At 40.5% G+C, this 25,374-nt stretch overlaps 1 protein-coding gene across 1 annotated transcript in view; it reads right to left on the reverse strand.

Annotated features, from left to right (window-relative positions):
• JPH1 (junctophilin 1) overlaps nt 1-25,374 on the reverse strand; it is a 401,933-nt gene that overhangs the window by 338,485 nt on the left and 38,074 nt on the right. The gene's annotated exons all lie outside the window — the stretch shown is intronic.

The raw sequence follows: 25,374 nt of genomic DNA on the forward strand, positions 1-25,374 counted from the left end.
TGGAGAGACAGCAAAAGAGAGGGGGAGAGAGAGCAAAAGAGAGGGGGGGGAAGAGAAAGAAAAAGAGGGGGGGAGAGAGCAAAAGAGGGGGGGGAGAGCAAAAGAGAGAGGGGGGAGAGAGCAAGAGAGGGGAGGAGAGAGAGCAAAAGAGAGGGGGGGAGAGAGAGAGCAAGAGAGGGGGAGAGAGAAAGAGCAAGAGAGGGGGGAAAGAGAGAGAGCACAAGAGAGGGGGAGAGAGAGCAAAAGAGAGGAGAGAGAGCAAAACAGGGGGAGAGAGAGCAAAAGAGAGGGGGAGAGAGCAAAAACAGAATTTATGCTTACCTGATAAATTACTTTCTCCAACGGTGTGTCCGGTCCACGGCGTCATCCATAACTTGTGGGAATATTCTCTTCCCCAACAGGAAATGGCAAAGAGCACAGCAAAAGCTGTCCATATACTCCCTCCCAGGCTCCGCCCCCCCCAGTCATTCGACCGACGAATAGGAGAAAAAAAGGAGAAACTATAGGGTGCCGTGGTGACTGTAGTGTATAAAGAAAGAAATTTTTCAAACCTGATTAAAAAACCAGGGCGGGCCGTAGACCGGACACACCGTTAGAGAAAGTAATTTATCAGGTAAGCATAAATTCTGTTTTCTCCAACATTGGTGTGTCCGGTCCACGGCGTCATCCATAACTTGTGGGAACCAATACCAAAGCTTTAGGACACGGATGAAGGGAGGGAGCCAATCAGGTTACCTAAACAGAAGGCACCACGGCTTGCAAAACCTTTCTCCCAAAAACAGCCTCCGAAGAAGCAAAAGTATCAAATTTGTAGAATTTGGCAAAAGTGTGCAGAGAAGACCAAGTCCCTGCCTTACATATCTGATCAACAGAAGCCTCGTTCTTGAAGGCCCATGTGGAAGCCACAGCCCTAGTAGAGTGAGCTGTGATTCTTTCAGGAGGCTGCCGTCCGGCAGTCTCATAAGCCAATCGGATAATGCTTTTCAGCCAGAAAGAAAGAGAGGTAGCAGTAGCTTTTTGTCCTCTCCTCTTACCAGAGTAAACGACAATCAAAGATGAGGTTTGTCTAAAATCCTTTGTTGCTTCTAAATAGAACTTCAAAGCACGGACTACATCTAGATTGTGTAACAAACGTTCCTTCTTTGAAGCTGGTTTCGGACACAGAGAAGGAACAACTATTTCCTGGTTAATATTCTTGTTGGAAACAACTTTTGGAAGAAAACCAGGCTTGGTATGCAAAACAACCTTATCTGAATGGAACACCAGATAGGGTGGGTCACACTGCAAAGCAGATAATTCAGAAACTCTTCTAGCAGAAGAAATAGCAACCAAAAACAGAACTTTCCAAGATAATAACTTGATATCTATGGAATGTAAGGGTTCAAACGGAACCCCTTGAAGAACTGAAATAACTAAATTTAGACTCCAGGGAGGAGTCAAAGGTCTGTAAACAGGCTTGATCCTGACCAAAGCCTGTACAAAAGCTTGAACATCTGGCACAGCTGCCAGTCGTTTGTGTAACAAGACAGATAGAACAGAAATCTGTCCCTTTAGAGAACTCGCTGACAATCCCTTATCCAAACCTTCTTGGAGAAAGGAGAGGATCCTGGGAATTTTAATCTTACTCCATGAGAATCCCTTGGATTCACACCAACAGATATATCTTTTACATATTTTATGGTAAATCTTTCTAGTCACGGGTTTTCTGGCTTGGACCAAAGTATCTATCACTGAATACGAAAACCCGCGCTTGGATAAAATCAAGCGTTCAATTTCCAAGCAGTCAGCTGGAGAGAAATTAGATTTGGATGTTCGAATGGACCTTGCACTAGAAGATCCTGTCTCAAAGGTAGCTTCCATGGTGGAGCCGATGACATATTCACCAGGTCTGCATACCAAGTCCTGCGTGGCCACGCAGGAGCTATCAGAATCACAGAGGCCTTCTCCTGTTTGATCCTGGCTACCAGCCTGGGAAGGAGAGGGAACGGTGGAAACGCATAAGCTAGGTTGAAGGACCAAGGCGCCACTAATGCATCCACTAGAGTCGCCTTGGGATCCCTGGATCTGGACCCGTAGCAGGGAACCTTGAAGTTCTGACGAGACGCCAACAGATCCATGTCTGGAATGCCCCATAGTTGAGTTAACTGGGCAAAGACCTCCGGGTGGAGTTCCCACTCCCCCGGATGGAAAGTCTGACGACTCAGATAATCCGCCTCCCAGTTGTCTACACCTGGGATGTGGATCGCAGATAGATGGCAGGAGTGATCCTCCGCCCATTTGATGATTTTGGACACCTCTCTCATCGCCAGGGAACTCCTTGTTGCCCCCTGATGATTGATGTAAGCAACAGTCGTCATGTTGTCTGACTGGAATCTTATGAATCTGGCCTTCGCTAGTTGAGGCCAAGCCCGGAGAGCATTGAATATCGCTCTCAGTTCCAGAATGTTTATCGGGAGAAGAGACTCTTCCCGAGACCATAGACCCTGAGCTTTCAGGCAATCCCAGACCGCGCCCCAGCCTAATAGACTGGCGTCGGTCGTGACGATGACCCACTCTGGTCTGCGGAAGCTCATTCCCTGGAACAGGTGATCCTGGGTCAGCCACCAACGGAGTGAGTCTCTGGTCATCTGGTCTACTTGAATCCTTGGAGATAAGTCTGTATAGTCCCCATTCCACTGCTTGAGCATGCACAGTTGTAATGGTCTTAGATGAATTCGAGCAAAAGGAACTATGTCCATTGCTGCAACCATGAACCCTACTACTTCCATGCACTGAGCTATGGAAGGCTGCAGAATAGAGTGAAGAACTTGACAAGCGTTTAGAAGCTTTGACTTTCTGACATCTGTCAGGAAAATCTTCATTTCTAAAGAATTTATTATTGTTCCCAAGAAGGGAACTCTTGTCGACGGAGACAGGGAACTCTTTTCTACGTTCACCTTCCACCCGTGAGATCTGAGAAAGGCTAGAACAATGTCTGTATGAGCCTTTGCTTTGGAAAGGGACGACGATTGGATTAGGATGTCGTCCAGGTAAGGTGCCACTGCAATACCCCTTGGTCTTAGAACCGCTAGAAGGGACCCGAGCACCTTTGTGAAAATCCTTGGAGCAGTGGCTAGCCCGAATGGAAGAGCCACGAACTGGTAATGCTTGTCCAGAAAGGCGAACCTTAGGAACTGAAAATGATCTTTGTGGATAGGAATATGTAGATACGCATCCTTTAAATCCATGGTAGTCATAAATTGACCCTCCTGGATTGTAGGTAAAATTGTTCGAATAGTTTCCATTTTGAACGATGGAACTCTGAGAAATTTGTTTAGAATCTTTAAATCCAGAATTGGTCTGAAAGTTCCCTCTTTTTTGGGAACTACAAACAGATTTGAGTAAAACCCCTGACCTTGTTCCACATTTGGAACTGGGTGTATCACTCCCATCTTTAACAGGTCTTCTACACAATGTAAGAATGCCTGTCTCTTTATTTGGTTTGAAGATAAGTGAGACATGTGGAACCTTCCCCTTGGGGGTAGTTCCTTGAATTCTAGAAGATAACCCTGAGAGACTATTTCTAGTGCCCAGGGATCCTGAACATCTCTTGCCCAAGCCTGAGCAAAGAGAGAGAGTCTGCCCCCTACTAGATCCGGTCCCAGATAGGGGGCTACCCCTTCATGCTGTCTTGGTAGCAGCAGCAGGCTTCTTGGCCTGTTTACCCTTGTTCCAGCCTTGCATCGGTTTCCAAGCTGGTTTAGTCTGGGAAGCGTTACACTCTTGTCTAGAGGCTGCAGAGTTGGAAGTTGGTCCGTTCCTGAAATTGCGAAAGGAACGAAAATTAGACTTATTCTTAGCCTTGAAAGGCCTATCTTGTGGGAGGGCATGGCCCTTACCCCCAGTGATGTCTGAAATAATTTCTTTCAATTCTGGCCCAAAAAGGGTCTTACCTTTGAAAGGGATATTAAGTAATTTTGTCTTGGAAGATACATCCGCCGACCAAGACTTTAGCCAGAGCGCTCTGCGCGCCACAATTGCAAACCCTGAATTTTTCGCCGCTAATCTTGCTAACTGCAAAGCGGCATCTAAAATAAAGGAATTAGCTAACTTAAGTGCGTGAATTCTGTCCATAACTTCCTCATACGGAGTTTCCCTACTGAGCGATTTTTCTAGTTCTTCGAACCAGAACCACGCTGCTGTAGTGACAGGAATAATACACGAAATAGGTTGAAGGAGGTAACCTTGCTGTACAAAAATCTTTTTAAGCAAACCCTCCAATTTTTTATCCATAGGATCTTTGAAAGCACAATTGTCCTCAATAGGAATGGTTGTGCGTTTGGCTAGTGTAGAAACCGCCCCCTCGACCTTAGGGACTGTTTGCCATAAGTCCTTTCTGGGGTCGACCATAGGGAATAATTTCTTAAATATAGGAGGAGGGACAAAAGGTATGCCTGGCTTCTCCCACTCCTTATTCACTATGTCCGCCACCCGCTTGGGTATTGGAAAAGTGTCAGGGTGCACCGGGACCTCTAGGAACTTGTCCATCTTGCACAATTTTTCTGGGATGACCAGATTGTCACAATCATCCAATGTAGATAGCACCTCTTTAAGCAATGTGCGGAGATGCTCTAATTTAAATTTAAATGTCACAACATCAGGTTCTGCCTGCTGAGAAATTCTTCCTGTATCAGAAATTTCCCCATCTGACAAAACCTCCCTCATTGCCACTTCAGATTGGTGTGAGGGTATGACAGAAAAATTATCATCAGCGCACTCCTGCTCTACAGTGTTTAAAACAGAGCAATCGCGCTTTCTCTGAAATGCTGGCATTTTGGATAAAATATTTGCTATGGAGTTATCCATTACTGCCATCAATTGTTGCATAGTAACAAGCATTGGCGCGCTAGAAGTACTAGGGGTCTCCTGCGTGGGCAAAACTGGTGTAGACACAGAAGGAGATGATGTAGAACTATGTCTACTTCCTTCATCTGAGGAATCATCTTGGGCAACTTTATTATCTGTGACAGTACTGTCCTTACTTTGTTTGGACGCTATGGCACAATTATCACACATATTAGAAGGGGGAATCACATTGGCCTCCATACATACAGAACATGATCTATCTGAAGGCACAGACATGTTAAACAGGCTTAAACTGGTTAATAAAGCACAAAAACCGTTTTAAAACAAAAACGTTACTGTCTCTTTAAATGTTAAACAGTGCACACTTTATTACTGAATATGTGAAAAACTATGAAGGAATTATCCAATCTTTACCAAATTTTCACCACAGTGTCTTAAAGCATTCAAAGCATTGCACCCCAAATTTCAGTCCCAGCCCCAGCCTTTGCTGCGACTTCACCAATCCCAAGGGGGTATACGATACCAAATGAAGCCTTCTAGGAACCTTTTCAGTGAATTCCAGACCCACACACATGCAGCTGCATGTACTGCTCTCAAAAGTAACTGCGCGGTAATGGCGCGAAAATGAGGCTCTGCCTACTACAGAGAAAGGCCTTTCCTGACTGGGAAGGTGTCTAAACAAGTGCCTGGCGTAAAAAACGTTCCCCAAGGTTATAAAAGTGTGAAATTCAACTTCAAACTGTATATAATACCTAAATAAAGCAATCGATTTAGCCCATAAAAGTGTCTACCAGTTTATAGCCCATAATAAGCCCTTTATTCTGTTTGAGACTAAGAAAATGGCTTACCGGTCCCCATGAGGGGAAAAATGACAGCCTTCCAGCCTTACACAGTCTTGTTAGAAAAATGTCTAGTCATACCTTAAGCAGAAAAGTCTGCAAACTGTTCCCCCCAACTGAAGTTCTCTCAGCTCAACAGTCCTGTGTGGGAACAGCAATTGATTTTAGTTACTGCTGCTAAAATCATCCTCCTCTTATAAACAGAACTCTTCATCTCTTTCTGTTTCAGAGTAAATAGTACATACCAGCACTATTTTAAAATAACAAACTCTTGATAGAAGAATAAAAAACTACAACTAAACACCACATACTCTTCACCATCTCCGTGGAGATGCTACTTGTTCAGAGCGGCAAAGAGAATGACTGGGGGGGCGGAGCCTGGGAGGGACTATATGGACAGCTTTTGCTGTGCTCTTTGCCATTTCCTGTTGGGGAAGAGAATATTCCCACAAGTTATGGATGACGCTGTGGACCGGACACACCAATGTTGGAGAAAGAGAAGGGGAGAAAGAGAAGGGGAGAGAGAGAGCAAAAGAGGGGGGATAGAGAGCAAAAGAGAGGGGGAGAGAGAGCAAAAGAGAGGGAGGAGAGAGAACAAAGGAGAGGGGGGATAAAGAGCAAAAGAGAGGGGGAGAGAGAGCAAAAGAGAGGGGCGAGAGAGAGCAAAAGAGAGGGGGAGATAGCGCAAAAGAGAGGGGGAGAGAGTGCAAAAGAGAGGGGGGAGAGAGCAAGATGGGGGGGAGAGAGAGAGTGCAAAAGAGGGGGGGAGAGCACAAAAGAGAGGGGGAGAGAGACCGCAAAAGAGAGGGGAGAGAAACCGCCAAAGAGAGGGGGAGAGAGCACAAAAGAGAGGGGGAGAGAGAGTGCAAAAGAGAGGGGGAGAGAGAGCACAAAAGAGAGGGGGAGAGAGAGCACAAAAGAGAGGGGGAGACAGCAAAAGAGAGGGGGAGAGAAAGCAAAAGAGGGGGAGAGAGAGCGCAAAAGAGAGGGGGAGAGAGAGCAAAACAGGGGGGAGAGAGAGAGCAAAAGAGAGGGGGGAGAGAGCAAAAGAGGGGGGGAAGAGAGAGAAAAAGAGGGAGGAGAGAGCAAAAGAGAGGGGGAGAGAGGGCAAGAGAGAGGGGGGAAAGAGCAAGAGAGGGGGAGAGAGAGTGCAAAAGAGAGGGGGGAGAGAGAACAAGAGAGAGGGGGGAGAGAGAGAAAAAGAGGGGGGGAGAGAGCAAAAGAGAGGGGGAGAGAGGGCAAGAGAGGTGGGGAGATAGAGAGCAAAAGAGAGGGGGGAGAGAGCAAGAGAGGGGGGGAGAGAGAGAGCAAAAGAGAGGCGGAGAGAGAGAGCAAAAGAGAGGCGGAGAGAGAGCAAAAGAGAGGGGGGGAGAGAGCAAGAGAGGGGAGAGAGAGAGCAAAAGAGGGGGAAAGAGAGAGCAAAAAAAGAAAAAAAAAAGTGGGAGAGAGAGCGAGCAAAAGAAAGGGGGAGAGAGAACGCAAAATAGAGGGGGGAGAGAGCGCAAAAGAGAGGGGGGAGAGAGCAAAAGAGAGGGGGGAAGAGAGCAAGAGAGGGGAGAGAGAGAGCAAAAGAGGGGGAAAGAGAGAGCAAAAAAAGAAAAAAAAAAGTGGGAGAGAGAGCGAGCAAAAGAAAGGGGGAGAGAGAACGCAAAATAGAGGGGGGAGAGAGCGCAAAAGAGAGGGGGGAGAGAGCAAAAGAGAGGGGGAGAGAGAGCAAGAGAGGGGGGAGAGAGAGAGAGCAAGAGAGGGGGAGAGAGAGAGAGCAAGAGAGGGGGGAGAGAGAGAGCAAAAGAGAGGGGGGAGAGAGCAAAAGAGAGGGGGAGAAAGAGCAAAAGAGAGGGGGAGAGGGCAAAACGGGGGAGAGAGAGAGCAAAAGAAAGGGGGGAGAGAGCGAGCAAAAAAAAGTTGTTTGCTGTTTTTCACACAATCTATTTTTATATTTAATTTGATATTTGTTTTCACTAAAGGAACACTACTTACAGTGGTTGACAAATCTGTTTAAAAATTAGGAGCCAGTAAGAATATTTAGGAGATGGGCATATTTTTAGGAACCAGTGGGATTTGTATATAGATATATGGAGAAAACCCCAAAAAGTTAGGAGCCAGGGGTAAAATTCTAGGTGCCAGAGGCTCCCAGGTTTGTCGAGCCCTGGCTAAATATACCTTTAAGATCAGATTTATAAAAAATAAAACAATACATAATTTAATATAAGACTTGACAAATCCAGGGAGCCACTAGCAATGTATCCTAATTTCTTGGACTAATCTATATAAATCTATATATACAAACACAGTTGTCTGGTCATAAAAAAAAAATAGTGACTGGCTTGAAGGTATACTTGCTCAATCCTAAAGTCAAAATAAATTTGAGAAGAGCTAAAACAAAAAAACGAACAAAAAAAAAATATATATTTAACGAAACATAGGAAAATAAAAACCTTGATTGTATAAAACACATGAGAATATCAAGTGGCTACATCACTGCAGGTGACTCACTACATCAATTTAACTTCGTCCTTACCTTTAGACATAGACAAGTGATTTAACCCTTTGATTGTGCAGATCATACATGTGATTTACCCCCTCACTTTTTGTCATGGGGCTTGGTAACAGGGGTCAAGTCCTACAAATAAAAGTGTGGGAACTCACCAAGACTTCCACCCATGTCACAATAAATGTTGTTTACACACACACACTATATGTATATGTATATAATCTATACACTTTTATTAATGAAAGCAAATTAAATCCAATGAAGGGTTGGATGGTTGCCTTTGGCTCACCCACTTGAAGGGTCATGAAACCCAACATGTTCATTTCATGACTCAGATAGAGAATACAATTTTAAACAACTTTCTAATTTACTTCTATTATCTCATTTGTTTCATTCTCTTGGTATCATTTTTGAAGGAGCAACAATGCAGTAATTGTTTCTAAATGAATACATAGGTGAGCCCATGACAATCAGTAAATATATGCAGCCAACTGCTAGAACCTAGGTTCTCTGCTGCTCCTGAGCTTGCCTAGATAAACCTTTCAGAAAAGGATAACAAGAGGAGGAAGCAAATTAAATAATAGAAGTAAATTGGAACGTTGTTTAAAATTATATTCTCTATATGAATCATGAAAGAAAAATGTTGGGTTTCATGTCCCTTTAAGGTGCAATAGTCCTATTTCTGCTCAGGGGAGCTAAATAACCCCAGAGCAAGCTACACAGAAATGTAAACACCATGTGCTCCACACAGTGCGTTGTGATCACACAGCAGGACTGCTGACAGGCTTGCATTTAGTGTATTGTAGAAGTGTTACTGCCCATTACTAGAGGATCACACTGTCCCTCTAACCAGGCTATGCAACAGCTCCTCCAACCAACAGCAGCACTGAAGCTTTAGTTCCACCTGCAAAAATAGTGCAGGAACTCCGTTCCCATGCATTCCCACCCAACTTGACCCGTTTGGTAACATTTAGAACACAGGGAGAAGATGGACGATGAGAACATATGTTCCTTGTGGAAGTGGTGCACATGACTGTGCCCAGGGTCAGCAGGGCCTATTAACACATTTTTTATGTGCCAGGGTACCATGTAATTGCTGAACTCTGGTATTTGAAATGTTATTTTGGTATATACTTTCAAAGTTCGGTTAATTCATTATAGTGAAAATGTTATCTCTGTTATATGTGAATAATGTTAAAAATATTAAAAAAAAATGTATCAGTGTTCCCCACAATATTAGACTATTATTTACTAATATTCACTTATTCATATCAGCTACTTTCAGAATTCAGCAAGATAAAGTAGCTTCTCCAAAACCTGATAAAGACATCTGATGTTAAAGGGACACTGAACCCAAATTCTTTTGCATGCAATTTAAAGCAACCTTCTAATTTACTTATATTATCAATATTTCTTCGTTCTCTTGTTATCTTTATTTGAAAAAGAAAGCATCTAAGCTATTTTTTTTGTTCAGGACCATGGACAGCACTTGTTTATTGATGGATGAATTTATCCACCAATCAGCAAGAACAACCCAGGTTGTTCACCAAAAATGGGCCGGCATCTAAACTTACATTCTTGAATTTCAAATAAAGATACCAAGAGCATGAAGAAAATTGGATAATAGGAGTAAATTAGAAAGTTGCTTAAAATTGCATTCTCTATCTGAATCACAAAAGAAAAAATTTGGGTTCAGTGTCCCTTTAAGGGAATAAGTCTCACAAAATACCAAAGTCTACAAGTAGGATCCTATTCCTGAACACATTATTAATATTTCATCTATAATAAGTAAACTATTCGAAAGACTTGCATGGCGCAGGTTTTGCAAGTGTCTTGTTAAGTACTTGGGTAAAGTGAGATTGGTACAGTCATCTTAAGGCATTGGAGAGAAATGTGCAGTGCACGAAATTTAACACAGATGAACTTGATTGGCACCTGCTGTGCAGTCACTCCACTAGCATATACCATGAATTGTTTCTTTCCTTAGAAACCACAGATGCTCTGGGTCACCTTAGAGGTCACCATTTGGGCTGTATAAACCATCTTGTAACATAGGTCGCTAGCCAAATACACCAATAAAATATGCAAAGGTGAAAATAATAGTTCAGTATTTTAATGATTAAAAAAAAGATGGAACTGGAGTATAACTGGGGAACAGGATCACGTATACTCACTATCTGCCTTAAGGGACACTGAACCCCCCAAAAAATATTTTGTGATTCAGATAGAGCATGCAATTTTAAGCAACTTTCTAATTTACTCCTATTATCAAATTTTCTTCATTCTCTTGGTATCTTTATTTGAAAAGCAAGAATGTAAGTTTAGATTCTGGCCCATTTTTGGTGAACAACCTGGGTTGTTCTTGCTGATTGGTGGATACATTTACCCATCAATAAACAAGTGCTGTGCATGATACTGAACCAAAAAATAGCTTGGATGCCTTCTTTTTCAAATAAAGATAGCAAGAGAATGAAGAAAAATTGATAATAGGAGTAAATTAGAAAGTTGCTTAAAATTGTATGCTCTGTATGAATCACGAAAGACAAAAATTTGGGTTCATTGTCCCTTTAGGTATGTGTTACTCAGGAGTCTGATGTCGTATGCTCCTGTTGTAAAGGCTTCATCACTAGCAAGCACATTCACTGTAAATAAATCCCTGCGTAAGAGTAATCTATTGATCCTATAGCAGTCATTTGTTATGCAGGGGGAGGGTGGGCAAATGACAGTGGGGAATGGACTGCAAATTAACTTTTTTTATTTACATTGCTGATCCTGTAAGGAATAAAAGGAACGTTAATACAAACATATAAAGAAGTCAACCTCCCTCCACTCTCACTGTTCCTGAAGGATGGTGCTACAGCCAATAAGAAGCTGTCCCGCTAGCTTCTAGTATAGAGAGTAAGTGCTAGTACACACTTCTTTATCTCTGCCTCTGCAGAAGTGTTGGGTCTCTTGAGCAGAGGCAGAGAGAAGGCAGCGAGAGCACGCGTTTTTAATCTCTATAGAAGCAACACTATTACCGATGTGTTATAAAGTTCTGTGATTGCAACCAGTTTCCTACTAAATATCACAATATAACATTAAAGGGACAGGAAACAAAAAAAAAATATTTAATGATTCAGAGAAAGTAAAATTGAAAAGAAACAACCTTACATTTGATATCTATTGTCAAATTTACATTGTATGGTATCCCTTAGCTTTATTTGTATTTGTAGTGCTATGTTATAAGATAGATATTATATTGCAGCAACTTGTCCTGTATTACATCATGCCTCTTCAGTCTTTCCATTATTTTAATAAGAAAGGGAATGAAGTGAGGAGGTTTTGCTCCAAAACAAATGTAAGTTTGCAAAAAAACAAAAAACCTGTTTACAAAGTGTTTTAAATGCTTATTAAAATTTTAGAATTCCATGACATGGCAAAGCGCAATATCTTACAGAACTCTTCATCCTCAAATGTCTTCAGTTGTTCTCCAAATATTGGAAGCGGAACATAGATACAAATCGTCAGTCACATACAAACTAAATCTAGCCATGGTAACCGACCTATTTATAGCATCTGCTCAAAGTTCTTATTACATTGTATGCATATCCACACACACCATACTTCAGCGATACTGACTCCTGGCAGCCAATCAGAACTTTTTAACTGCACTGTTCAGAGGATAACTAAATAAAATAAAAACGTACACATCATTTAAAGGCTTTAAAAAGCAGTGAAAAAAGAAAACTAAGAAAAAAAAACAGCTAGTATTGATGAATGAACAGCAATTAAATTAGTTAAAGGTGAACTGAAAGACAAAATTAGAGTTTCATGATTAAAGGGACATGAAACCCAAAACATTTATTTCATGATTTAGATAGAACATAGAATTTTAAACAACTTTCCAGTTTACTTCTATTATCAAATTTTCTTCATTCTCTTGGTATCATTTGTTGAAGAAGCAACAATGCACTACGGTTTCTAACTGAACACATTGGGGAGCCAATGACAATCTGTATATATATGTAGCCACCAATCAGCAGCTAGAACCTAGCTAATTTGCTGCTCCTGAGCTTTCCCAGATAAACCTTTCAGCAAAGGATAACAAAAGAAAGAAGCAAATTAAATAATAGAAGTAAATTGGAAAGTTGTGTCAAAAACATAATTTATGCTTACCTGATAAATTTATTTCTCTTGTAGTGTGTTCAGTCCAAGGGTCATCCATTACTTATGGGATATATTCTCCTCCCCAACAGGAAGTTGCAAGAGGATCACCCAAGCAGAGCTGCTATATAGCTCCTCCCCTCACATGTCATATCCAGTCATTTGACCGAAACAAGACGAGAAAGGAAAAACTATAGGGTGCAGTGGTGACTGGAATTTTAATTAAAATTTAGAACTGCCTCAAAAAAGACAGGGCGGGCCGTGGACTGAACACACTACAAGAGAAATAAATTTATCAGGTAAGCATAAATTATGTTTTCTCTTGTTAAGTGTGTTCAGTCCACGGGTCATCCATTACTTATGGGATACCAATACCAAAGCTAAAGTACACGGATGATGGGAGGGACAAGGCAGGAACATTAAACAGAAGGAACCACTGCCTGTAGAACCTTTCTCCCAAAACCAGCCTCCGAAGAAGCAAAAGTGTCAAATTTGTAAAATTTTGAAAAGGTATGAAGTGAAGACCAAGTTGCAGCCTTGCAAATCTGTTCAACAGAGGCCTCATTCTTAAAGGCCCAGGTGGAAGCCACAGCTCTAGTGGAATGAGCTGTAATTCTTTCAGGAGGCTGCTGTCCAGCAGTCTCATAGGCTAAACGTATTATGCTACGAAGCCAAAAAGAGAGAGAGGTGGCCGAAGCCTTTTGACCTCTCCTCTGACCAGAATAAACGACAAACAGAGAAGAAGTTTGCCGAAAATCTTTAGTTGCCTGTAAGTAGAACTTCAGGGCACGGACTACGTCCAGATTATTCAAAAGACGTTCCTTCTTTGAAGAAGGATTAGGACATAATGAAGGAACAACAATCTCTTGATTGATATTCCTGTTAGAAACAACCTTAGGTAAAAATCCAGGTTTAGTACGCAGAACTACCTTGTCTGAATGAAAAATCAGATAAGGAGAATCGCAATGTAAGGCAGATAACTCAGAGACTCTTCGAGCCGAGGAAATAGCCATCAAAAACAGAACTTTCCAAGATAAAAGCTTAATATCAATGGAATGAAGGGGTTCAAACGGAACACCCTGAAGAACTTTAAGAACCAAGTTTAAGCTCCACGGAGGAGCAACAGTTTTAAACACAGGCTTAATCCTAGCCAAAGCCTGACAAAAAGCCTGGACGTCTGGATTCTCTGCCAGACGTTTGTGTAAAAGAATAGACAGAGCAGAAATCTGTCCCTTTAACGAACTAGCGGATAAACCCTTTTCTAAACCTTCTTGTAGAAAAGCCAATATCCTAGGAATCCTAACCTTACTCCATGAGTAACTCTTGGATTGACACCAATATAAATATTTACGCCATATCTTATGGTAAATTTTTCTGGTAACAGGTTTCCGAGCCTGTATTAACGTATCAATAACCGACTCTGAAAAACCACGCTTTGATAGAATCAAGCGTTCAATCTCCATGCAATCAGCCTCAGAGAAATTAGGCTTGGATGGTTGAAAGGACCCTGAATTAGAAGGTCCTGCCTCAGAGGCAGAGACCATGGTGGACAGGACGACATGTCCACTAGGTCTGCATACCAGGTCCTGCGTGGCCACGCAGGCGCTATCAGAATCACCAATACTATCTCCTGTTTGATCCTGGCAATCAGTCGAGGTAGCAACGAAATGGTGGAAACACATAAGCCATGTTGAAAACCCAAGGGGCTGCTAGTGCATCTACCAGCACCGCTCCCGGGTCCCTGGACCTGGATCCGTAACAAGGAAGCTTGGCGTTCTGGCGAGATGCCATGAGATCCAGCTCCGGTTCGCCCCAACGAAGGATCAGTTGAGCAAACACCTCCGGGTGAAGTTCCCACTCCCCCGGATGAAAGGTCTGGCGACTTAGAAAGTCCGCCTCCCAGTTCTCCACGCCTGGGATGTAGATCGCTGACAGATGACAAGAGTGCGACTCTGCCCAGCGAATTATCTTCGAGACTTCCAACATCGCTAGGGAACTCCTGGTTCCCCCTTGATGATTGATGTAAGCCACAGTCGTGATGTTGTCCGACTGAAATCTTATGAACCTCAGTGTTGCTAACTGAGGCCAAGCTAGAAGAGCATTGAATATTGCTCTTAATTCCAGAATGTTTATTGGGAGGAGTTTCTCCTCCTGAGTCCACGATCCCTGAGCCTTCAGGGAGTTCCAGACTGCACCCCAGCCTAGTAGGCTGGCATCTGTTGTTACAATCGTCCAATCTGGTCTGCGAAAAGTCATTCCTTTGGACAGATGAACCCGCGACAACCACCAGAGAAGAGAATCTCTGGCCTCCTGGTCCAGATTTAGTAAAGGGGACAGATCTGAGTAATCCCCATTCCACTGACTTAGCATGCATAGTTGCAGCGGTCTGAGACGTAGGCGCGCAAATGGCACTATGTCCATTGCCGCGACCATTAAGCCGATTACTTCCATGCACTGAGCTACTGATGGGCTTGGAATGGAATGAAGGACACGGCAAGCATTTAGGATTTTTGATAACCTGGACTCCGTCAGGTAAATCTTCATCTCTACAGAATCTATAAGAGTCCCTAGAAAGGGAACCCTTGTGAGTGGGAACAGAGAACTCTTTTCCATGTTCACTTTCCACCCATGTGACCTTAGAAATGCTAGAACTATCTCTGTATGAGACTTTGCATTTTGAAAAGTTGACGCTTGTATCAGGATGTCGTCTAGGTACGGAGCCACCGCTATGCCTCGCGGTCTTAGTACCGCCAGAAGCGAGCCCAGAACCTTTGTAAAATTCTCGGGGCCGTAGCCAACCCGAAGGGAAGAGCTACAAACTGGTAATGTCTGTCTAGAAAGGCAAACCTTAGGTACCGATAATGATCCTTGTGAATCGGTATGTGAAGGTAGGCATCCTTTAAGTCCACTGTGGTCATATACTGACCCTCTTGGATCATGGGTAGGATGGTTCGAATAGTTTCCATTTTGAACGATGGAACCCTTAGGAATTTGTTTAAGATCTTCAGGTCCAAGATTGGCCTGAAGGTTCCCTCTTTTTTGGGAACCACAAACAGATTTGAGTAAAAACCTTGCCCTTGTTCCGTCCACGGAACCGGGTGGATCACTCCCATTACTAAGAGGTCTTGTACACATCATAGAAATGCCTCTTTCTTTATTAGGTTTGTTGATAACCTTGACAGATGAAATCTCCCTTGTGGAGGAGAAGTTTTGAAGTCCAGAAGGTATCCCTGAGATATGATCTCCAACGCCCAGGGATCCTGGACATCTCTTGCCCAGGCCTGGGCGAAGAGAGAAAGTCTGCCCCCCACTAGATCCGTTTCCGGATAGGGGGCCCTTTCTTCATGCTGTCTTAGGGGCAGAAGTAGGTTTTCTGGCCTGCTTGCCCTTGTTCCAGGACTGGTTGCCTTTCCAACCCTGTCTGTAACGACCCTTACCTCCAGTAATGTCAGCAATAATTTCTTTCAAGCCGGGCCCGAATAAGGTTTGCCCTTTGAAAGTAATATTAAGCAATTTAGATTTAGAAGTTACATCTGCTGACCAGGATTTAAGCCATAGCGCTCTGCGCGCCTGGATGGCGAATCCGGAGTTCTTAGCCGTTAGTTTGGTTAAATGCACAACGGCATCCAAAATAAATGCATTAGCTAGCTTAAGGGCTTTAAGCTTGTTCATAATCTCATCCAATGGTGCTGTGCGAATTGCCTCTTCCAGAGACTCAAACCAGAATGCCGCTGTAATATAAAACCTTGTTGAACAAACATTTTCTTAAGGTAACCTTCTAATTTTTTATCCATTGGATCTGAGAAAGCACAACTATCCTCCACCGGGATAGTGGTACGCTTGGCTAAAGTAGAAACTGCTCCCTCCACCTTAGGGACCGTCTGCCATAAGTCTCGTGTGGTGGCGTCTATTGGGAACATTTTTCTAAATATCGGAGGAGGGGAAAAGGGCACACCGGGTCTATCCCACTCCTTGCTAATAATCTCTGTAAGCCTTTTAGGTATAGGAAAAACGTCAGTACACACCGGTACCGCATAGTATTTATCCAGCCTACATAATTTCTCTGGGATTGCAACCGTGTCGCAATCGTTCAGAGCCGCTAACACCTCCCCTAGTAATACACGGAGGTTCTCAAGCTTAAATTTAAAATTTGAAATTTCTGAATCCGGTCTCCCCGGATCAGATCCGTCACCCACAGAATGAAGCTTTCCGTCCTCATGTTCTGCAAATTGTGACGCAGTATCGGACATGGCTCTCGTGTCATCGGCGCGCTCTGTCCTAAACCCAGAGCTATCGCGCTTGCCTCTTAACTCAGGCAAATTAGATAATACTTCTTTCATAACATTAGCCATATCATGCAAAGTGATTTGTAAGGGCCTTGATGTACTTGGCGCCACAATCTCACGCACCTCCTGAGCAGGAGGCGAAGGTACTGACACGTGAGGAGAGTTAGGCGGCATAACTTCCCCCTCGTTGTCTGGTGATAATTTCTTTACCGGTAAAGACTGACTTTTATTTAAAGTAACATCAATACAATTGGTACACATATTTCTATTGGGCTCCACATTGGCTTTTAAACATAATGAACAAGTAGATTCATCTGTATCAGACATGTTTAAACAAACTAGCAATAAAGGCTAGCAAGCTTGGAAAAAATCTGTCAATAAATTTACAAGCAATTGAAAAAACGCTGCAGCGCTTTTAAAAACACAAAAAACTGTCACAGTTGAAATAACAATGAACTAATTCAGTTATAGCCAACAATTTTAACAGTAATTGTATGAATTTAGCAGAGGATTGCACCCACTAGCAAACGGATGATTAAGCCCTCAATACCCAAAAACGGATAATCAATTTAAGATTTAAAGCTTTTATCACAGTCAAACACACTGTCACAGGTCTGCTGTGACTAATTACCTCCCTCAAAAATGAATTTTGAAGACCCCTGAGCTCTCTGTAGACGTCCTGGATCAAGGAGGAAGAAGCAGGAAGACTGTGCAAGAATTTTAACTGCGCAACAAGGCGCTAAAAAAGGCCCCTCCCACTCATTACAACAGTGGGAGACCTGTTACAACGGTTTCTATGCAGAAATACACGTTAGCCATATGGAAAAAAATCATGCCCAAAAAGATTTATCACCAAAGTACCTCACAAAATGAATAACATGCCAGTAAACGTTTTAAAAACAACTTTCCAGTGTTATGCAAAGTTATCACTAAGCCTGCTACCAGTCGCTTCTACTGCAGTTAAGGCTCATACATTTATTTCAGTATTAACAGTATTTTCTCAGTCAAATTCTAGTCCCTAGAAAATAACTAAACTGCGCATACATTTATCAGCCTGATACCAGTCGCTACTACTGCATTAAAGGCTGTACTTACATCATATGGGTAACAGCAGTGTTTTCTTAGTCAATTCCATTCCTAGAAAATATTACTGCACATACCTCATTTGCGGGGGACCCCGCATGCTATTCCCTTTTCTGAAGTTACCCCACTCCTCAGAATGTGCGAGAACAGCCAGTGGATCTTAGTTACGTCTGCTAAGATCATAGAAAAACGCAGGCAGATTCTTCTTCTAAATACTGACTGAGAGAAAAAAACAGCACACTCCGGTGCCATTTTAAAATAATAAACTTTTGATTGAAGAATAATTAGGTAAAAAACTCCTATCTCCTCTCGCGACCTACTTCTTTGTTGAGACTTGCAAGAGAATGACTGGATATGACATGTGAGGGGAGGAGCTATATAGCAGCTCTGCTTGGGTGATCCTCTTGCAACTTCCTGTTGGGGAGGGGAATATATCCCATAAGTAATGGATGACCCGTGGACTGAACACACTTAACAAGAGAAATGTATGTTCTGTCTAAATCATCAATGTCTAATTATGACTTTAAAGGAACAGTAAAGTCAAAACTAAACTAACGAATCAGACACATCTCACAATTGTAAACAACTTTTAAATCTACATCTATTATCTAATTTGCTTAAAGAGATACTAAACCCAATTCTTTTCTTTCATGATTCGAATAGAGCATGCAACTTTCTAATTTACTCCTCTTATCAATTTTTCTTCATTCTCTTCTATCTTTATCTAAAAAAGAAGACATCTAAGCTAAGGTTGTGAACCAAACATGGGCCGGCTTCTAAACTTAGAGAATGAAGAAAAATTGATAAGAGGAGTAAATTAGAAAGTTCCTTAAAATTGCATGCATTATCTGAATCATGAAAGAAAAAACATTGGGTTCAGTGTCCCTTTAATTATCTTGGTATCCTTTGTTGAAACGCATACCTAGGTAGGCTCAGGAGCTGCAATGCACTACTGGGAGCTAGCTGCTGATTGGTGGCTTCACATATATGATTCCTGTCATTAGTGTCAGTAGTCCATTGCTGCTCCTTCAACAAAGGATACAAAGAGAATGAAACAAATGTGGGTTTATTTTTAAAACTTTTAAATTGCCTTCTATTATCAAATGTCCTGCTTTCTGTAGGTATTCTTTGTTAAAATATAACTCGCTGCCATTACAGAATACTATCGTAACCGCTCACTTTCAAATAAGGTAAATGGAATCCAATGATAAGAACAACCGCTACGATACTGAGCGGTAGAGCTGGAACAACTAATCGTTATAATCGATAATAAAAATAGTTGTCAACTAATCTCATAATTGATTAGTTGTTTTGCAATTAGTTGGTCTGTGCATGGCACCAGCTGCTTCACTCTGACGAGCTCCTACACATGGTATTGTGTTTTTTGGTTATGCCCTTAGCCTAAAGGACGTCTACAGACATTTACTTTTTACTTTAACAGGACAGTATAAGTTTACAACTAACCCTGGCTTATATGCAACCCAGAAATAATAGGAGTCATCATTTGGATTGTTTATATTAAATCAGATCAGGTGGTTTTGGACTATGCTTTGCATGTTATAGTGCCAAGCTTGTTATTTACACCTAGCACTAGATTGATGGGAGTTATTTAAATTGATGTGCACTATTATCTGTTTTCTGTACAATTATTAGCGGATCGCTTACTATTGCTGATTTTATGTACTGTATAGATAAATGTGTAAGGCTTTGTCCTGTTATAGATATATAGTCCTTAGCGCTTTTGACTTTTGTTTTTTTAGTGTTTTTTTTAAATATTTTTAATATATTGTGATATGTACCAGATTCAACCTCTATAAGTATATATCTGTTATTTTTAGAGCGGAGTAGATATTTTTTCCTAACCTTATAGCTGGTTATTTACCATTGCATATACAGTAGATATTCAATATATTTTTTATGTTAGAATGAAGTCCAGGCTTGTTGCAAAAAGATAGCCAGCCTTAGCAAGAAGCATGTGGACATGTTGACATTTTTGCATTTCAATGCAGTTTCTGAAAAAGTGAATAACAGCATGTTATAAACAGGGACGGTCTACCTTTTTCTAGTTCTACCTCTTTGCAAACAGTTTGTGGTTTTGTTTTGCTTAATTATAGAAATTTGTTCTGCTGCTTAAAAATTGGACAAACAGTTGTGTACTGTTAATGTAAAGTTTTAGTCTGAAGTTTATATTTGTAACACTCAGTATGTGGATTTTATTTAAAATATAGGAAATAATGATTGATTCTTTTAGGAAATAATGATTGATTCTTTGTTTTATCCGACTAATCGAAAAAATAATCGGCCGATTTAATCGATTTTGAAAATAATCGTTAGTTGCAGCCCTACTGAGCGGTTGTTAGTAGTTCCTGAAACAAAAAGCCCCCCTTGAGCATAATCCCCGTACAAATTTGACTAGATTCAAGTTTGGGAGACTGAATACATCAGGATGACGTAGGGGTAGGAGGGCTCAGGCAGTCATCTCTAAACGGCCGAGGATGAAATAGGTAGTTGATTTACTTACACATTTTTTAACGTTCCACTTTGGGCTACTGTTTGATGTATCAATAACCTTTTACATATATTTAGGAACATTTTTTAGGTTGACTGTCCATTTTAAGCTTTTTTTTCAACAAAAGATACCAAGAAAAAAATATATAGTTTGATAATAGAAGTAAATTAGAAAGTTGTTTAAAATGGCATGCTCTATCTGAATCATAAAATAAAACATTTCAGTTCCATTTCCCTTTAAATCAAGGATGTGTTTTTCTAGAAAATGTGTTCAATGCATCAAAAAATATTTTTGTCAGGACAAAATGAGGTATGTACACAAGTATAGTAACAATCCTGCAAAGAGAAGTTTATAACAGATGCTATGTCCATTTAAAGTATTGGCTGCCAAGCAGTTCATTTAACACCCTAGTTGACCTCTGACAGAAAAGGGGTTAATGGGTTTACGAGCAGTATGGGCAAATCAATTTAAAAAAAAAAAAACTGGCAAATAAAAAAGTAATTTTGCCTATGTGTTCTGGCTATTGATGGGCTGTGTGGTTTGTATATAAATATGTTACAGATTATTGCTTGTAAGTATCTGGCACATACTGTACATTAGTGTTTCTAAATACAGTAGCACTGCATAATCAAAAAATGCATAATAAATAGGCAATGGAAAGGTCTCTTAAAACTGCATATGCTCTATACGAGTGTAATTTTGACTTTGCTTTAATGTCCTCTTTTGCTGATTTATCAATTTTGCTGCATTGTTATTGTTATCCTTTATTGAAAGAGAAGCAATGTAATACTGGGAGCTACAGTAGCTGAACACACCAGTAAGCCAATGACAACATGTATGTGCAGCCACCAATCAGCAGCTAGCTCCCTGCTCGTGAGCCTGTCTATGTATACTTTTCAACAAAGGATAACAGTAGAATGAGGCAAATTAGATAATAAAAGTAAATTGGAAAGTATTTTAAAATCGTATGTTCTATCTGAATCATGAAAGAAAAATTTTGGGTTTCATGTTCCTTTAATCACAGGAACACATGTAGCGCACTCCCGCGCTAGTTAAAACACCCAAGCTTTACCTGAAAGAGGCTGCTCCTAGGTGGTAACCAGGCCATAAAACAAGCTACTAAGCTGTTTGTTCCTGGTAGAGAGCTTCTCTTTCTGTTTGTATTTGCATAATGACCCTGGGGAAGTCTCCCTAAGGGTGATGGGGGAAACCAGACGTGGACTCCTTGCCCAATGTACTTAGAGGAATATGGCTGCACCTCAGTGATGAGGCCTAAAAAAGGCCGAAAATATTGTCTGGGTTTGCTATGTTCATTGTTCAGAGGAGGATTGCCTGGTGTTTCCGGGCTGACTGACCTTGTTAGGCAAGATCAGACTGATATACTTCAGGAACATTCTCTGTGTAAAGCACCTCCCAGGAGGTAACTCGCCATGAAACAAGCTACTGAGCAGGTTGTTCCTTCCTGGTAGAGCGCTTCAATTTCTGTTTCTAAGTATAGTTTTAGGTGCCAAATTACTCATTTGTATCTGTATGTTAAATAATTCAGCACATTTGAGGAAACTTTTTTTTTTTTTTACAAAAAATCCTATTTAAATTGAAAAAATGTAAATAAAAAAAAAATCTGATTTTGATTAAAAAAAACTTTTTTTTTTTTATTAAATCATTGATTTGTATCCACCTTGATTGTTTATATATATTTTGAATTTAAAAAAAAATTAGTTTCTTTACCTGCTTAAATTTAACAGGTACCATGGGCACTAAATATTATTGCTAATTTGGGAACACCATCTCAAAAAGATTCTCCCCCCTTGCTTAGAATGTAGATTCCCAACACTTTAGGCACCCCCTACCTTTCTCTGCACCTTTGTAATTCCCAATGTTTGGCCTCTCCACAATCCCAAACTCCTTGGTAGCTTGTCTTCAACCCGCCATCTTTGTAATTCCTCCAGTACTGGGTGACAGCAACAAATGCAAGACTTGTGTATAACTTGAATTCAACATTTACTAGATAATATAAGAGACACTTTGTGATAGCTTGTCACAGGGGATAACAAGTGAAATATGTTGCCTTCACCCAGTCCTGAAATGTATAATCTACCTGGTGCACAAGGAGATAACTCTACACTCCCAAGTTGTAGTTGTAATGATATTGATACCAACCAATAAATCAATCTCTCATCATAATTAGTATGAATGCATGAAACAGAAATCTATTTACCTGAGCTAATATTTGCATATCCACTTAAAGAAATTGGAAACTATTAAAAATGTGCAGTTTTGACATATAGACAGACTGTAGGAGAGATAGAGGGGTAGAAAATCTAAGGAGAAAGGATGAGTCTTCATGTATAGTCACTATTAATGTGAATTGATTTAGCTGTAAATATAAATCTTGTTTTGTCTCATATTGTGATAGTACATGGCACAGAATTCCGTATACCAGGTTGTGCTTGAGATAGCAAAGAGGAAAAAACAAGGTATTAAAGCATGAAAGCTATAATCAGACTGAAATACTAAGGGAAGATATGCACAAGGCCATATAACTATAAATAATCATCATGGTCTATTGAATAGATGATGTCATTAGCAATAGTATATGAATTATTACTGATACATTCCAGCATATACCAAGTGTATGCATAATTCATGATATATTTAGATATCAGAATAGACTATGTAATGTGCACTAAACTATCCCCCGTCATGATACAGTAAGATATAAGCAGAAATAATATAATTAGCAGAACAGTATAAGGATTGTTCATGATAAAATCAGATATTGGCAGAAACGTGAAAGTGAACAGTATTATATATGAATCATTCATAATATAGGCAGATGTCAGCACAAACAGAATAATTAGTATAGTATATGTGGGGTTCATCAAAAACAGCTAGATATGAGCACAACACTAATTATAAGTATAAAGTATACACTGACCCAAAGCTGCTACAAAGAACCTACAGTATTCAATCCCAAAAGCCACTTGTCCATTGTAACCCAATAAACCCTCAGCATAAAGCTAAATAATAGTCAAGCAAGATAACAAATGTAACAGAAGCAAAAGGTGAAGGTGCCCTGTTTACACAAGATAAATGTGGCAAGTTCCTCTATTTTAACATGTGACGGAACCAAACTCAGTTAACCCTGTCACTGTCCATATTACCCACAGATAAAAATGGCCAAGCCAACACATCACGGGACTCAATATTGGGACTTTGTTATATTACCCTTTGGGGTTCTCTTTTGACACACGGACAAGATGAACCATAACTGTGGTTCTGACCATACTGAACCTAATTCCTTTCACCTGAACAACCTTGTCTCATTGTCTTTTTTTTCCGAACACTCTGCACTGTGTTGTTATTTTGTTCTTTTTTTTTTTGCTCAAATAAAGCTCTTTTGAAGAAAAATAAAAGGCAAAGGGGATATTGGGGACATCTATACAACAAGCGCTATTGCTGTGAATGTAAGCGGGTGGTTAATGTAACTGATACCTGAATCAATATTTTTCTGAATAGGTTTCACAGTGAGGAGAATAATTAGGAGCCAGACAGTACTATTTGTATATAGATATATGGAGAATAACCCAAAAAGTTAGTAGCCGGGGTAAAATTCTAGGAGCCAGTGACTTCCAGGCTCCTGGGCTTGTAGAGCCTTGTTCTAAGTATCAAATACTATGAGAGTAACTACTGGCTATCTTCTAATTATATATTAAAATAGAATCAAGCAGATAAGTTTAAAAAGGTCCTTTTAAAAACAGAAAGCTAGGCTCTGGCTTCATGCCCTGCATTAGCAAATGGCCTGAACCTTTGCTGAGACTCATATGTGCTTCTAGAAGTGGTCTCCAATGTCCACGCAAATATTAAACAAAAACAATAATTCTTCTAGGTTGGAGAAGAGCTTCAGAGCTTGCTGCTCCTTCAAAGGCAGAAAGATAAATTAAATGGCTGAAACAGGAAAAGTCAAAGTCAACTAAAAGTTTCTGGCTTCTCCAAGTGGATTTCCACATCATAAACAAATGTATGGAATTCTACTTCATTTGCTGTCACAATATAACATGAGGGAATTTGACAACAGAAACTGTAATCACATTCAAAGTGGACATCATAAAGAAATGTTCTATATTTAGCTATTCATTTATATACACATATCTTAGCATGACATATAAATGTATTATTTTTTACAGCATCAATATACTTTGTATTATATACATGCAGTAAGAATGACTTCACAAAACCATAAAAAATAGGAACAAACTAATAGAGACAGTAATACATTAAAGGTACAGTAAAGCCAAAATTAAAAAAAATGTCATTCTTCAGACAGAGCATGCATTTTTTAAAGAACTTTCCAATTTACTTCTATTATCTAATTGGGTTTGTTCTCTTGGTATCTTTTGTTTAAAAACATACCTAGATAGGCTCAGGAGCAGCATTAGTGGCTGCACATATATGCCTCTTGCCTCTTCCAGTAGTGCATTGCTGCTCTTTCAACAAAGGATACCAAAATAATGAAGCAATTTTGATGAACAAAGTAAATTGGAAAGTTCTTTAAAAATGATATGCTCTACCTGAATCATGAAATAAAAAAATGGGGTTTATGTCTCTTTAAGTATATTCTTAACTAGTACAAGAAAATACTGGTAATGTTATTTTGATTTGTTCACCTGTTTCCTGTCCATAAATACTGCTCTGTATTTGTCCTTTTAAGAAGTTTAGCCATACAACTGAACCATGTTATAGTTTGTAGAACCTGTTCCTAGTAAGGGCTTGAGTGTGTCAAGACCATTTACAGGCACATTTTTTGTGGTTGTCAAGATTGCTTAAAAGGGACTTAAAAGCCGTACTTGATATACATGACAGCAATTTAAAAATACAATCTGCATATTCTTTTTAACACAAAATGTTTCTGTTAAACAGTATTCACTGCAAGAATGATCATTTTTAATAAGCACATAACCTTCAGTTGATACAACCATAGGTCACGTTTATTTGCCTTCTGGGCAGACACAGAGTTCTGTGGCTTGTCACATGAGGTGGCTGGCACTTGTACGATATACAGCAGACAGATGGTCACAGGAAAAATAATGACGTTCCTACGAGCATATTAAAAGATAACATTCTTGCAGTGATAACAATTTTTTATTGCTTCTATTAAAAAAGATAACAAAA

This window comes from Bombina bombina, chromosome 5 (assembly GCF_027579735.1).
Source record: "Bombina bombina isolate aBomBom1 chromosome 5, aBomBom1.pri, whole genome shotgun sequence".
In the NCBI taxonomy this organism is placed as follows: Eukaryota; Metazoa; Chordata; class Amphibia; order Anura; family Bombinatoridae; genus Bombina; species Bombina bombina.